Consider the following 17283-nt stretch of genomic DNA (forward strand, 5'->3'; position numbering starts at 1 on the left):
GTTTTTTTCCCCCTAATCTTATATCCTTGTGTGCTTTTATTTGGATAATTACTACTGATATATCTTTAGGTTCAACAATTGTTTCTACTGCTTTTTTTCTTTCTATCTTTTTTTGTTAAAATAATCTAATAAATTTTTATGTCTTATTCTGTACTTTTCAGTTCAAAATGTCAATTTAATTCTACATTATTTGACATCTCTCCTAGAATCATTCATAGTTTTTCATTTTATACTATAAATTAGTTAGCACTTTTATAACAGTCATTTTAAAATCCTTGATGACTAATTATGCCATCTGAACTATCTGTGAATTTCCTTCTGTTGATTAATTTTGCTCTTGATTATGGGCCATTTTTTTTTTCTACTTCTTCATATCTTTTCACAAAGCAGCATAACATGTGGTGTGTCTGAAAGAATAATGGATATTAAATTATTGTATCTTTGTCTCTGGGATGTGCCATCTCATTCTTTAATCAGGCATCTAAGGTGAGGGGCTGCTCTGTCTGAATTTTGTCCGGACTGAATTTTTTTTAACGCACTTAATTTTTTAGAGCAATTTCAAGTTCACAGCAAAATTGAGAGGAAGGTACAGAGATATCCGGCATACTTCTTACCCCTCCCCCCCCACACACGTGGTTTCTGTGTTATTAACATCTCCCTAAAAGTGGTGCATTTTTGAAAACTGATGAACCGACACTGACACATCATCATCACCCAAAGTCCATGGTTTACATTATGGTTTCCTCTTAGTGTTGTACATTCTGTGAGATCAGACCAAATGTATGATGACACGGATCCATCATTATGGTACCATATAGAATATTTTCACTGCCCTAAAATCCCTCTGTTCTCTGACTATTCATCCCTGCCTCCACCCCTGAAGCTTGAATTAGGTTGTGCTCACCGCTGGTTTCAAATAGGATCGTAAAGACTGTGCTTTGCCCGTAGCTTTACTCCCACGTTCAGGGCTGGAGCTGGCAGTAGTTTGGGGTTTAGTATTGGTTGGTTTTGCTTCCCTTTTGTAGTATTCTTCAGCAAGTCCTGGAATCTGAGGACTGGGAGACTACACACACACTGTTTTCCAGGCTACGGTCATTTCTAGTTCTGTCACCTTTTCTGCCATTTCCTCGTCAATACTTCTGGGGAGGAGATAGTTAAATGAGGTATTTGTTTTTGCATTTGGAGCTTTTCCAGATAGCAGTCTCTCTTGCCACCCATGCTGTCATTTAAAAGTCATTTAAAAGTCTCCTTGTAAATTCTCTCTCAGGCATGCTTCCTCTCTGTACACCTGCATTCACAACAGACACTTGTCACTATTGTGACAAGGTTGACACCTCTGCACTTGTTTGTCCCCCTATGAAGATTTCATTTCTTCTTGGTAGTAATTTACTGTGGCATTTTGCATCAGCTGTGATTCAATAGCTTTATAGAAAAGCCTGCTTTATATTTTATCAGATTTATTCTGTTGTGAACATGGGTGCTATGTTCTTCTTAATACCTTAAGCAGAACTGAAACTCTCCACAATCACTTATTTCTTGGGCTTCTCTAACGTCCTAGTCATGCGCTTTATCTCATCCAGTCTTTACTTTCCTTTTACAAAACGACATATTTGCAACAACACAACCAAAGCCATCTTTAAAAAATGGCATAAGCCTGTTTATGTTTCCCTAGTGGGTCGATGCTTTATTTTTGTATGGGAATCATAAGACACTTCTCTGGAATCCTTCGGGCAAATGCCACTTCATAACAAGGCTTTCTTTGGTTACCAGTTTATCTCCAAAGTAACCAAAGACTGTAGACATTAGATTTAAAACTGACAGATGAACTTGATTAATCTTCAATTGTTTGAAAATTGTTATATTAGTCAGCTCAGGCTGCCCTAAAATAAATAAATAAATCACAGCCAGGGTGGCTTTAAACAACACAAATTTATTTTCTAATAGTTCTGGAAGCCAGAAGTCCATGGTCAAAGTGCTGGCAAATTTGATTTCTAGTGAGGGCTTTCTTCTTGCCTTGTAGGTGGTTATCAGTTTGCTGTGTCTTCACATGACCTCTCTTCATGAGCACTGATATAGAGAGAGCTCTGGTGTTCCTTCCTTCTCTTATAAGGGCGCCAGACTTATCACATTGAGGGTCTACCATTATGACCTCATTTATCCTCAATTCCCTTCATAAAGACCTTATCTCCAACTACAGTCACATTAGGTGTTAGGGCTTCAACATATGAATTTTTGGGTGACACAATTCAATAGATAGCAGTTGATTCCAATGTTATATCTAAAATTCAAATTATATTTGATTTTTATCCATATATTTTACTTGTTTATCTGTGCATTACTTATGCCTGGTTATCCAGGTATTCAGAAGGCTGTCTTCTGAATTAGTACTGTTTAGCCCCAGAAAGAAAGGATCTGAAGTCGTTTCTCCAAACTATCGTGAAGCAACAGGATAAATACTTAGTGGGTTCCATTACTGAGACTCACTGTGATTCACATGTAATTAAATGAGGCAGGACAGACTCGATCTTTTGGTAATCTTCAAATGGTAGGGATGAATCAACCTCCCTTCTCTGTGTTGTTGTACATGGAGGCCTACTTAGGATAGGAAGGAGCTCTCTCATCTTTCTCCTTGAATAAATCCTTCCATTTGTTTCCACTGTATCTATTATGGATGGAATGTAGTCTTAAGGTCTACTTTTATTTTACTCGTAGGTAGTACTCATTATAATAGAGACCCATCATCCATTCTGTCATCAGTGATTTGTCTAAGCCAGTTATAATTCTGTCTCCCTCCTTGATTTTATCCAACAAGAATATCCATGTCACTCAACTCTGGCCTTTGGGATATAAAGAAAAGTCTGCTGCGAGGCTTCATTGAATTAGGTTATCATTCTTAAGAGAATAGAAGAACAGGTGCATGGGTTCTTGACTGAATATGAGGTCAGCAACCATTTTTTTTTTGTCAGTTTAATTATGAAATGAACACTGACAGTAGCAGAGCAAAGTGGTAGAATGAAGCTTTTTCCTGATAAATTGTTGAACCACCGAGTTGATCAATCTTATAGCTCACTCTAGCTCTGGGTCTCCTGTTATGAGTGACATAATAAATTACTGATTTCTGTTACTTGCAGCCAAATATCTCTGAAACAATACACTATCAATGGCGAGTCTGTTATGTATATGTATCAGTTCATTGGGAGGATTAAAAAACCTGCTTCTACCTTTATCTTTAGAAATAAAACCATTATTCCTTCATCAGACTGTATCCTCCATGGCTTTTCCTCTCATTTCCATGTTCTTAATATGGCCTACAAAGTCAACATAACTTTGACCTGTTCCCTATTTTCGTATGTGGTAAAGAGTCACATATGCCTTTATTTAACTGCCCCAGTGAACGGAGCTGTGTCCTAGAGTAGCACCTTTTCACAAGCTATTCCTTTTCCTCTCATGGCCCTGCCACCAAATTCATTTTGGTAGCATTCAGTCATTTTTAAATTCCCAACGACAAATTTTCTCTGTGATAACTTCCTGACCAGGCCCGGCTCCCTTACTCTTTGCCTTTATAGCTTCCTGGAGTTTTGCCCTCTTAGCCCTTTCTGAGTTTGTGGCTATAGAATTGTACCATTATTTGGACATTTGTATTTCTTGATAATTATGTTTTCAGCCTCAAAACGTGAAGTCTGCTTTGTTTTTGTCTGTTTCGTAACATATACACCATACACAGTGTCTGTACTAGTTTGCTCTGGCTGTGGAAGCAAAATACCACAGACTGAGTGGTTTAAACAGAAGAAACTTATTTCTCCCAGTTTTGGGTGCTAGAAATCCAAGATCAAGGTTTTGGAAGTTTTGCTTTTCTTCTAAGGCATCTTTTCTTGGCTTGTAGATAATTACCTTCTTGCTATGTGGTTTCATTATCTTTCCTGTGTGTGTATACATCCCTGGTCTCTCACTTTCTTTCTCTCTCTCTCTCTCTGTGTCCAAATTTTCTCTTTTTATAAGAATATCAGTCATTAAAAAAAAATACTGGCTATATTGTATTAGGGCCCATCCTAAAGGCCTCATTTTAATTTAATCACTCATTTACAGAATTTATCTCCAAATATAGTTGTATCCTGAGATATTGAGAGATAGAGTTTCAGCAAATAAATTTTGAATGAAACTGTTTAATACATAACAGTACCTAATATAGTGCTTTGTCATAGGAAGTGTTCATCAAATAATTTTTTGTGGAAAGAATGAATACAGGAGTGGATTTTTCTAAATATAACATAATTAAAGCCAACTACCATGCTCATTTCTTGCCTCTGATTACAGTCTGGTGAGTGTGCATCCCTCTAGTAGAGAAGAGTCTAGAAAAGGCAAAATAGTTCACTTATTATTTTCCATGAAGTAGAGTGGTGATTCAAAACTTTCATATGATCTTGCCACCTTTCTACCATCCCATATTTAGATGAAGGCAATTGAAATGAGGTATATGTTTGACTGGTAAAATACAAACACACTCACACACACACACACACTCATTTAAAAAAAACAAAAGAAATACATTAATTTACAATTTTACATGGTATTTGTCTAACAAATATATTCACTGTAAAGCCCTATTGAAAAAAAAGTCCCTTATACTATCTAGGGGCAGTTGGATAGTTTTAATGTTCATTTAGCAAGTTTTAATTGACCATCTACCATGAACCAGCTAGTAGCTCAGGAACTGGACATAAAAAGTGAATGATTTACAATATTATTTTAAGACATAGCCTAGATGAGGAAGACAGACAAGAGGAAAGTACATCTAAGTTTTTTTTTTTTTTTTTTTAATGCTGAGAAAATAGAAATTACAGGATATTATGGAAGCACTATAAAGACTACCTGACCCAATCTGGGACATTTCTGTTGTGACTTTTTTTGACTGCAAGTGATAGAAAACCCATTCTGAGCTGGCTATTTTTTTTTCTTTTTTTGAAAAAAAAAAAAAAAAAAAAGATTTATTTGATTCAGAATCTAAAGAGTCCAGGAGTACAATGCTTTGGAAAGCAGTTGGATTCAGGGCTCAAGGAATGTCATGGTCCTGAATTTCTGTCTCTTGGTTTTGCTCAGTACTGGTCCATGTGGTGGTTTCTCTTCAGGCTCCAGCAGGTGGAATCTTGCAGCAGCAGCCCTACTCTACAGTCTCACTTAAAGTCCAGGGGAAGAGAGGCCCTCTTTTACAGCAGCCATCACAAACACCAGAGGATTCTTACTGTATTTGCTCATGTCACATGTCGATCTCTCAGCTAATCACTATGGCCAGGATCATTGGATGAACTGACCCAGTTAGTATCCAGTCAGCCTATAGGGGCTGAAAATGAAGAGATAGTGAAGCCCAGATGAAAACTGAAAGAATAAGGGCACCTGGGTGGTTCAGTCAGTTAAGCGTTTGACTTCGGCTCAGGTCATGATCTCATGGTTCATGAGTTTGAGCCCCGCATTGGGCTTTGTGCTGACAGCTCAGAGCCTGGAAACTGCTTCAGATTCTGCATCTCCCTCTTTCTCTGCCCCTCCCCTGCTCGCTCTCTCTCTCTCTGTCTCTCAAAAATAAATAAACATTAAAAAAATTTTTTTAAGAAAATTGCAATAATGTTCATTCATCCATTCTGCAAGTCTGTATTAAGCACCTGTTATAACCAGGATCCATTCTAGGTGTTAGGGAGACAACAGTGGCCAAAATAGAATCTCTGATCTCATGAATTTTATATTATATCGGGGCAATGATAAATGAATAGGTGCATAAGTAAATATGCAATACACCAAATAGATATAAATATTATGTTGGGCAAGAGGTTCAGGGCATACAGTGGTGTTGGGCAGAGGATTTGCTACTTATGAGAGTGGCCAGGAATGGTGGCTCTGATAAGGAAATCTGACATGAGGATCCACTAATGCATCTATTTAAGTGAGGAAGAACAGTCCAGACAAAAAAAAAAAATGTGCAAGGCCATGACCTGGAAGCATGTTTGCTATGTTTGAAAAAAGCAAGGAGGCCTGTGGGCCTGGAGCACAGCAAACCATGAAGAGAGAGGGGAGGATATCAGATCTGGTGGAGAAAAAACAAATAGGGTCTTAGAAGCTAAAATAAAGATGTTGGCTTAATGATATGGGACCAGCAGTGGGATTGGGGAAAGGAATGACATGCTTTGATTTGTGCTTTAAAAGGATAATTCTTGCAATTGTGTGTGTCATAAACTGTAGATGGATAAAGGTGTAGGTGGACCAATTTATAGACTACTAACGTAATCCAGGCAAGAGATCATCTTGACAAATAACACCTTTGCCTACAGTGTTATTGGTCGTGGTGTGGAAAAGTGGTCTGATACAGGATATGTTCTGAAAGCAGAGCTCATGAGGACTTGCTGACAGATACAAGGTGTGGGAGTAAAAAGGAGGAGTTCTAGATGGTTCCAAGTTGTTTTCCCTTGACCAGCTGGAAAAAAATGGGCTTATATTTTTGCTAAGTAGACAATATTGTAGTAAAGACAGGCTTTAGGGAGAAGATCAGAAACCTAGTTTTAGATATGCTAATTTTGAGCTGCTACTAGCAATTAAACAGAAAATATCCAGTAGGTTGTTGAATGTGTTAGTCTAGACTGCAAGGCAGAGTACTGGGTGGGTTCAAAGTTTGTGCATTGTGGCATGTAGGTGTTAGTTAAGCCAGGAGACTGCATAAGATCCCTTAAACAATGAATATATATAGGAAAGAGAAGAAGAATGAGAACTGAGACCTGGAAATTCTGACAGTAAGAAGGCAAGTTGAGGAGAAGAAAAAGGATACTACAAAGAAGGATCGGCTTGAGGGTAAAAGGAGAAACAAGTGTGGTATCTAAGATTCCAAAAAAAGAAAAGCCATTCAGAGGATAGGAGTGATCAGCCGGGCCAAATATTTCTGGTAGGTCCAGTAAGATAAGAGTGGAGAATTGACATTCGTATTTAGCTGCAGGTAAGTCATTGGTAATGAAAAAACAAATGATTGTTCAGTAGAATCAATGAGTTAATGATCGATTCAGTACAATTGCGGGAATAAAAACTCATGTGAAGGGGTTTAAGGGAGCAATGGAAGGGAAGAATTCAGATAAGGCACATAGACCACATTTTTAAGGAGTTTTGTTTTTTTTTTTGCAGAGAATTGTGGTCATTGGAGAGAAGAGGAGGAGGCATGAGATGGTTGTTTTTATGGTTATGGAAGTAGTCCAGTAAAGAAGGAAAACTTGATGATTCCATAGAGAGGGGACTAATTGATGGAGCAACGTCTTTAAGAAGGCAGGAGGCAATGGGGTAGATCCAAGGAGTTGGCTTAGATAAGAATATGGATAGTACATCTGTAATAACATGCTCAAAGGACAAGGTAGGATAAATGAACAGATGCAGATAGGTGGGTGAATGTGTGATTGGGGTCTGGAAGTTTTATCCTTATAGCTTCAGTATTCGTACTGCTGTAGGAAACATAGTAAATGAAAATGAAGATGTGGCAATCCAGGCTGAAGGTTGCAGGAGAGACAAAATGTACGAAATTGTTGCTGGGTAGTGGGACAATGACTGGCCCCAGCAAATATACCAGTATCCTTGGGTGTTTGTGAGAGCCCTGGTGCGTCATCAATACATCAAACAGCACAGTCGTGTTTTCCTCCAGGCACTTTCTACTAGGAAAATACAAGTACAGAATGGGTAGAAAGTTGGATTTATCCAGCAGTAGGTTTCTCCAAGTACTAAGAATGTAGAGAGATTGGTGGGGCAAATTACGTGCATGCAAATTAATAGTTATAATTTTTGCATGGTCCATGGTCATAATCTGATTCAAGAGGAAAGTGAAGACCAGCTACTTTTGGAAGAAAGAGACATGTATTCTGGAAAGAGTAGTAACAAATGTCTATTGTGAAATTGACTCTTCTGAACTTGGCATGCAATGTTATGTTTGGCTGTAGACTGACACACACATATATCATATCAAATCTGAATATCTCTAAATTATATAAAAATATAATTCTATAATGCTTTAAAACAACTGAGAGTAGTCAAAGTTGAAACATTTGTCCGTTTATTTCTTCAAACTCATAGCAGCATAAATAATAAGAATGTGAAAATCACATGCACTTCTGGAGAAACTGATTTTTGAGAATAAGCGCGTTATCTTGCAAAGAACTACACTGAATTTGGAGCATATACAATTAAATCTGACTGTAAAGGATGTATGGATTTTTTTCTGGGATGGTAAGGAAAATAACTGATATCCATAGAACATAGTAGAAAGTGACACATGTTATTAGGAGGTCCACAGGAAATGATCTGATGTTTCACAGGAATGGGGGTATCAATCAGAAAAAGAAAGAGAGAGAATGAGAGAGACAATGCTACAGCTTCATGCTATGAAGTTTAATCATTTTCTGAATAATCTTGTTTCCAACCAATTAAATTTAGATTTGACTAGAGAACCTGGATTATTGTCACAATTGTAATAAGTTGTCCACCTCATTATTTTTTGCCAACTTTTTTCTACATTTTCCTCTTGGACTGGAGAGGCTAAAAACCTGAAATTTCCTGACTCATTTTCACCAAGTTTCTGTATGCCCATTAATCCAACACCACTGTGTAAGATTTGAATACAGACCTAAGGTCAAGTGGAGAGAAAAGTGGGTGGCGGGGCGTCCATCTTGCTTGTGTGACTGGTGGAGGTGACGTGGTTAGGGAACTGGAAGCTGTCACGTCAGTGTCCTGATTTAGCAGCTTCCTTCTCTGGAAGCTCCTGATGTTAGAAGAGGCAGAAACAGGATGTTGTTCTAGATTTGTTGTCAAGTTGGGAGTTGTTCCTCTTATCTATTTTATCTTGCTTCCCAAGAAAGTCATTCAACACCCAGTGATAAATCTCCCTTTGTTCAAACTAGCTTGAATGGATTCTGTCCTCTGCATCAGAATCCCAGAGGAAAAAGAGAAAAAGCCTTTGAGAGCTAGAAACTTGACCTGACCAATGAGTGCCTCACACATCACAATCACCTTGAATCTATGCTAAGCATAAGCATTCCTGGGATACATTGTCTGACTCATGCAAAAATGATCAAAGAGTCTCTATTTTTAACTAATGCCCGTATATGATTCTGATGTGGCCAATATCTACAGCAGTGAAACTTTGGTGTCCCTTGATTCAGAGAAATTATTCAGAGGTCTTAATGAAACTTAGTATCAAAAATGTGCCTGTGATTTTTCTGTGGTATGGGTTGATTGAATTTGTAGGTGAAAAATAATCTTTTATTGGCAATTCCCAGATCTCTGGCATTATTGTAAATTTAGTGATATCTCAACTCGCTGACCACAGAAGTGCTTATGTACCCACATACTCACATACATAACCCAAACACCATTTTGAGATAGTTATTTTCTTGGATTTAAAAAATCATGATGTAAGGTAGCAGATATCTACATTTGATTTTTCTTTTAAAACAGAACTGAATGTATGGTACCTCGTGCTTTGTGCCAACAATACAGTTAATGCAAAGAGAGATTTTTGTTTGTTTTTTTCATTAAGGAAATTTTATTCTGTCATCAAAAACAATATGTTGAAAAAAATTAATCACACTTCAGTTTTTCTCTTTTGGATATTTATAATCCCCTTCCCCAAATATTTTCTTTCCAGAGTGGCTTTTTAGGGTAGATTTTTTTTCTAATTTAAAAACTTAACTAATCGTAATCTTAGATGTCCCTGGAAGTCTAAAAAAAATACATTCACCATAAAATAATTACTGAACAGATAAAAATTTTCCTTTCTGCCTCCTTGCTCATATAATTGCTGTAATACTTTTGATCATATTTTTTATTCTTTTCTATAATTAATTTTACATAATAAAAATCCCATTTACTGAGCATTAGTTATGTTCTAGGTAATTATCTAAACATATTAAATATATTAAATAATTTAATACACATCAATACAATGGGGATTCTTCTATTACTGTCTCCATTTTATAAGTGGGAAAACTGAGTTTCAGAAGATAAGTAAGGAAATTTTCTAAAAAAGAACCGATTCAGAAGCCTGTGATATCATGTCTCTTCTGTATTGCTGTATTTATATAATTATCTTATCAATATATTTCTTACAACAAAGAACTTGTTAAGTATGTATTATATAATAAGATTTGACCATCTTTTTACTGAAGATAATTTATCTTATCACCTCTGTCTTCTTAGATGCATTCTGCTGCAGAGAAAGTTTCCAACAATTTAGCTTCCTTAATATGCTAGATTACTAAAAACTTCAGACCAAAAGTAAAAGATCAAAATTCTTGAACATTTTGGGGATCTTGATTGGTATTTTCATAGTACATTACACATATACAACCACGTCTGAAGTATTTGATTATAACCATTTCTCTAATTTCTGATGACAATAATTAAACTTTAAAAGTTTGGCTTGGGGGTGCCTGGGTGGCTCAGTCAGTTACATGTCTGACTTTGGCTCAGGTCATGATTGCAGGTTCGTCATTGATCTCAGGTTTGTGAGTCTGAGCCCTGTTGTCAGGGCACAGCCCACTTCAGAAAATAAATGAAAACATTAAAAAAAAAGAAATAAACGTTCAGCTTGGTAAGTAGAAATTGGTACTTCATTGTGATTGCAATTTATACTGTAATAACTAGTGCAGCTGGTCTTGCCCCCCTTTGAACAATCAAATATTAAATGTCTGCTTACCTGTGAAATTCTCCCATACAGGGGACTCAGCTGTGTACAGCAGAAAGAATATGGGTCAGATGCTGCTGAGTACAGGTTCTGTGATGTTTGACCTGTTACTTAACTTCATTAAACCCACGTTGCAACTGTAACTAGGGGAAAGTTATAATTGGGGGAGGTGTTCTTTTCAGGATTTAAGAGAATGCTTTGTAAGTCCCATAGTCTGCTACATAAAGAATGCTCTGAAAGCGTAGTTGTCAATATTATTGTTGTTATTGTTATTATTGAATATTTGTTCATAATCTCTTTTTACTGGAGTTTTGCAATTTCAATAATTTGTAAATATAATAGATACCAAATTTTTCTTATGTTAGGTGGAAGTAAAGAGAAAATCTGTGGGATGGTAATTTAAAAAATATGTTTGGGGCACCTGGGTGGCTCAGGCGGATAAGCATCTGACTTAGGCTCAGGTCATGATCTCACGGTTCGTGGGTTTGAGCCCTGCGTCAGGCTCTGTGCTGACAGCTCAGAGCCTGGAGCCTGCTTCAGATTCTGTGTGTGTCTTTCTGTCTCTTCCCTTCCCCTGCTCGTGCTGTCTCTGTCTCTCTCTCTCAAAAAAAAAAATTAAAATTAAAAAATATATGTTCAGTGATTTTCTAATAAAAACTAACAAAAGCACATTCCAATTATGTTTCAAAATGCAAAGGTGATTAAAAATAAGAATATTTACATATAGTAAAACAGAAAAAATTTTATCAGATAAAATTTTTGAAGTTATTGAAACTTAAGGAACAAGATTACTTCTTTTGTACATGTTTTTGGAAAAAATAAAGTTGATATTTAAGATTTTAATAAATTAAAATGCTATATTAGTATCTTTACAGGGAACTTTTAGAGTCAAAATGAATATACAAAAACTTATACATTTGGTGATCTTATCATTTCATATCAATAGTTTTCCCTGTCATGGGGGGAAAAACCCAACAATTTCAAAATTACAATTATTTTCTATTATTATAACAGAATTTCAATGGACAGATTTTCTTTCTTTTTATCTACCCAAGAGTATGAAAACTGTATGCATATAAACACTCTGATTCTATCCTTAGCAAACTTACAATATTCATGAATCTAAAATCACTCTTCTTCATGTTTAGTCCAATAATGCCTCTTGTTCTCTCAAAGAAAGCGTCATATCCCCCAGATGTAAACATTGCTTTAAGAGCCAATGCCATATGTTGACAGATGGCATCCCATCTGTGGTTTAGTTATTAAAAATAAATTTCTTGGCTATGTTCAATAAATATAAGATATTCTTATCCATTTTTTCCAGAAATGTTTAGTTTTCAACCATAGGTTTAGCAAACCAAACCACAAAGCTCAATCCTATATAATAACTTGAGTAACAAAATAAGCTTTATGTCAGACTAAAACTATATATTTAGGCTAAGATGTTCAGAAGAAAAAATATAGAGAAAGATAAATGCAAACTAATTTCTCTAAGTATTAGACTTTTGATTTGGCTCACTATACTATTAGATAGGGAATTTAAAAAAATTGTTCTCTCTTCTAGGAATTAAGCAGTGGTGGATGGGGACCATGAAATCCAAACTAGTTGAAATGTTTACACATTGCTCGAACTCCAAAATGCTGGTCAGTAGTTCTTTTCCTGCTATGTCTTCACACCTTCAAATTAGTCCATTTTTTCCCTCCACGTTTCATTGTCAAACAAGACTTTGTAGAAAAATGTAAGTAATAAACTTCTTTTCATCATAAAACGACAGTTTTGTTAGATAACTAAAGGAAGAAGGCAATGTGTCTCTCACAGTGTTTAATAGGGTAAGTTCCTTAGACAGAACTTTGATAACTTGTGATCTCAGGAAAAAGAGACAGGTAGGCAAAGCAAATGAGAATCATGTTTGAAGGCTTTAAAAAAATCAGGATCTTGGGTGTGAAAGACTTCAATACCCATATCCATGTTTCTCCTTCCCCTTGGCATCTTGGTGTTGATGACTGAAACTGGATATTCTTTTGTCCTTCCCTTTCTTTCTCTTTCTTCTCCATTTCTCTTCATTTTCCATTGTCTTCCTTCTCTGAAGCAATATACTACCCATAACATCTATGCATATTAGTCATTCAATCATTGTTCAGCAAAATTTGCCAATCCTTTTTGTTCAGAAGGCCCACAGCATGCAGAAACATGAAAATAGTCATTGGGAATTGTCTTCCAACAGAAATTAGAAAGTGATTTAATTAGCACCAATATAATGGTGACCAGGGGTGAATTTGAAACTAAAATCTAGTCTCCTAATTTCCCATCTCATGATCTTGACCTTTTACCACACATGTATTATGTTTCTTTATTGGAGACTGAGAGAAGCAGTGACTGAGGGAACTAGGAGTTTTGGAATAATATCTCTATCATTCCTACCAATTTGGAGCTAATATATCAGAGAGCTAGAAGATGGACTCAGGTGGGGAATAAGAGAAAGTGGTTAATTGCAGCTGGAGTGATACTTTGAAAATTTTAAACCTTAATGCATATATTAAAGCATATATCAAGAGAATAAAGCAAGTGTCCATACTCCCTAATATGATAATGATTAGGATTAATTTTACACTCCAACAAGACCAGTTCCGTAGAAAATGGAAAATGATATGCCAATCTCACTCACAAACGTGGTAGGAAAATCCATAAATAATGTTAGGAAACTGTGGTGAGCATTTAAAAATGGCCCACAAGATTCTCCTCTTCTTTTAATTTCTCCCCATGAGTGTGCGCACATTCTGCAAATATGATGAGCTACCATTCCCATGCTATGTAACAACACATGATAACAGAATTTTGCAGATATAAAGTCCCTAATTGATTTACTTTGAGTTAATCAAAAGGCAGATCATCCCAGGTGGACCTGATCTAATCAGGTGAGGTCTTCCGTGAGTCTCTGGCTGTCTTGGGTAAGTAAGTCTCAAAGAACTAACACTGGCTCCAGCCAACAGGTAGAGGAAAAGTGAGACATCACTCTTATAATCACAGAGAAATGAATTCTGACAATGCCCAAGGAGCTTGACAGAGAACCCCAAGCCCAAGCTGAGGTCATAGCCCTAACACCTTGACTTCTGCCTGGTAAGACCCAGACCAGAGGGCTCAACTTATATCTGGACTGACTCATAGAAATGGAAAGTATGAGATAATTAACAGTGTTGTTTAAAGCCATTATGTTCATGGTCATTTGTTACACAGTATTAGGTAGTTAATAAACAAACCAAATTCAGAGTATTTTGGAAATAAAATGAATATAATCATATAAGGCAATAATCAATATTAGAAGGCATATTTCTGTGACTTACCCTATTGAATTAAAAGAGAAAAATCATATAATCATCTCATAATGGCAGAAAAAATTGATACGATGCTGTTAACACCAGGGATAGAAGAGAAGATACCCCCTATCTCTGCCATTATTCGAATTGTAATAGACAAATTAGTGAACACATTAACAGAAGGCATAGAAATCACAGATGTAAAGTTCCAAATAAGAAAATATCAAATTATTGTTTACAAACTATGATTGTTAAATCAGAAATCCATAAAATTGTATGGATAAATTGGTTATAATTAATAAAATAATTCTGCAAGTTTAGAGAACATAAGAAAAATATACAAAAATCTCTCGTAATTCTGTGCACAAGTAACAAGCAATTACAAAATGTATAAAGTGTAAGGAATCAACCACATCATTTATAATAGCGTCAAAACCATAAGGTTATGAGGAATGAAGCTAATCAAATATAAAAATTAAAAGACAAAAGCCCTAAGTTAATGGAGAATTAGGCCATTTTCTTGGAAGAAAACTCTCAAAATTATAAACATGAGAATTATCATCTAATTAATCTAGAGATCATTTCAGTTTCAATCAAAATACCCCAAAAGTTTCTCATAAAACCTGAAAAAGTGATTATAAACTTCAAATATAAGGGGAAAAGCCTAAAAATAGATAAGAAATACTTAAGGAAAAGGAAGGGGGGATATGGTTCATCAGATTCTAAGTTGTTAAAACCTATATAATTAAAGTAAGGTGCTATTTGTGCATGTATAAAAAGCCAGAGGAAAGAAACAAAATGGAGTTTTAAAGACCCAAAATTCATATCAGTGTTTGGTACATGAATTAAAATATAGCATTAGAAACCATGTCAGAGGGATCGACAATTTCTAAAGAATGCTGAGACAATAAACTATTCAAATATAACATTAAACCAAATTATCATATCACTCCAGACATACAAATATATTTCATATGCATTAAAGATGTCATGGGAATCAAAATTATAAAAAAAAAATGTGACATACAATGCAAAAGCTATATTTATATGGTTAGAATGAGAAATTATTTCAAAGAAAAAATAAATTATAATATATAAAGTAATAGATTGGTATTTTGATTACATTAAAGTAACAGCAACAATGATAATAAACTTATGCAATGAAACATACTATGAAGTTGAAAGAAACGCTAGACTGGAGAAGGGGCTCATAATGTTCACAAGTAAGATTAGTAATCACAATATATAAAGAATTTCTACCAATCAAAAAGAAAAAGAACACCACTAGCCTTCCCCACAAAAAAAAGGCAGCCCATAATATACAGAGAAAGAAGCAGGAATGGCCGATAAACCATTTTTGCACATAGAAAGATGGTCAACATCACTAATAATGAGCAAAATTAAAATTAAGTAAATAGTCCATTATCCAACAGATGGTTACTATAAATAAGTCCAATAGCTTCAAATACTGTCAATGATATAGGTACAAAAAACTATCGTATTTTGTGGCACAAGTGTAAATTGGTAATAATGACTTTTTCAAACCTAGGAGCCTTGACCATGCCCATAACCTACTCAGGCAGAAGAATTCCACTTCTAGGTATCTAGATATCTAGAAATTCTCATAGCACATGTGCACAGAGAATGTGTGTGAAAATATTCATTGTGATACTGCCTGTTTAAAATAACATAACAATCTTTCACAGGGCAAATGGATACATCTCAAAAACTTAAGCTAAGGGAAAGAAGTAACTAATGATTCCTATGTATAAAACAGTGCATAAATGAATTATGAATGGATAAATCTGTGGTAAAATTACGTAATTACATCTGGGGACAATGTATACCTACTTTATTTATAATAAGGACAGAGTGGAGCCTTAGCTAAATCTGTAACATTGTGTTCCTTGAGAGAGATGTGTGGAGTCAAGGAAGGAGGGAAGAGAAGAGGAGAGGAAAGGAGAGGAGGGGAGGGCAGAGAGGAAATACAGGTTAACATGTATTTGTGCATAAGTATCTCTAATATTGTTTTCATAACTTTCAATAAATGTAGAAAATTTCATGATTAAAATGACTTAAAGGGGATAGAGTCAGAAAAGTCAGGTTGGAAGGGATATTTTCTTTTGGCATAAGTTAAAAAGCGATTTGGGAAAACAAGTGGCCTCATTTATTGGCTTTCTAACATTTTAGGCCATGGCTCCAGGCAAAAAGAGCATTTTACCTATTCACACAATATATGCACAAGTTTTGCAAAGCACTAGTTAGCCGTTATTATGCAAACACACTAGATTTTCTGTTATTTTGTTTTGCTTTGTGCTGTCTTCTAGCCTACATTACTCTATGCTGAGCTATGCCTGCCATTCTGTCATTTTTTCTCTTCTATTTCATTTTAAAAATGCCAATCCTGACCAATTATATTGACTTTGAGACCCACCGGTGGATTCTAGCCCAGCGTTTGAGACATAGTGGTCTCATGCCAAGAAAAAGACATTTGAATCAGATCTGCAATTTAATTCTGACGTTGACATTGTCTGTAAAATCTGTAAAAGTCAGTTAACTGTATTGGCTCAGTTTCATCATAGGAGAAACAGAAATGACAGTGGCATAGGGCTCATTCATTAGTTATTTACTGAACACCTACCATGTGCCAGGGTCTTTTCAAACACTGAGATCAAGATAGTTGGTGTTGATTGAGGATGCTTTTCATTAATGAAAGGACTATGTTATTTTCATTTTATAAATAAATAGCCCACAAAATGTAGACAGCAAAATGTAGAATCAGCCTCAATTAGACCAAAGGATTTTTATAAGATCTGGAGGTCTCAAAGGTAGTCCTCTGGAGAATGTCAAATATGTGGATATTGGAAATAAAATGTTTTATAGGAAAACTTTTCATGGGATGCATTAAATATGAATTGTACTCTTTTAATGCTCTGGAGAATAAAAATGTGGTAACACTTTCAAAACTTAAATTAAATCTTATTCCCAGCTTTCACTTTGCTAGAAGGGGGATCAATTTAACCTAATTTGGGCTTTGGGGGACCTCTTGACCTCACCTTTCACCTCCTTTAAGTCACAATCAGGATGAGGTATTTGTGGTGTTTAGAAAATAAGAGAAGAGGCTTCAGTCTTCACTTCATTGTGTGCACTGCCGAGGTGCCCTGGGGTCCATTCTGCTCCCCCTCCCCTTTGCCAAAGTGGGATGGGAGATCTTTCCTGGAGCTCTCAGCGCGATGGCCCTTGGGCTCCATGAACTTCAGTGTCTATACGAC

General features: G+C 35.8%; 1 long non-coding RNA gene across 7 annotated transcripts in view; it reads left to right on the top strand.

Moving 5' to 3' along the window:
• The window catches only part of LOC113595313 (uncharacterized), a 74694-nt gene extending 62265 nt beyond the window's left edge, over positions 1–12429 (top strand). For all 7 annotated transcript variants that reach the window (XR_008296394.1, XR_008296391.1, XR_008296393.1 and 4 more), the window contains one exon: positions 12261–12429. This is a non-coding gene — a long non-coding RNA (uncharacterized LOC113595313). The remainder of the gene's footprint in view (positions 1–12260) is intronic.
• The last annotated feature ends 4854 nt before the right edge of the window (positions 12430–17283 follow it).

This window comes from Acinonyx jubatus, chromosome B1 (genome assembly GCF_027475565.1).
Source record: "Acinonyx jubatus isolate Ajub_Pintada_27869175 chromosome B1, VMU_Ajub_asm_v1.0, whole genome shotgun sequence".
Taxonomy (NCBI): Eukaryota; Metazoa; Chordata; class Mammalia; order Carnivora; family Felidae; genus Acinonyx; species Acinonyx jubatus.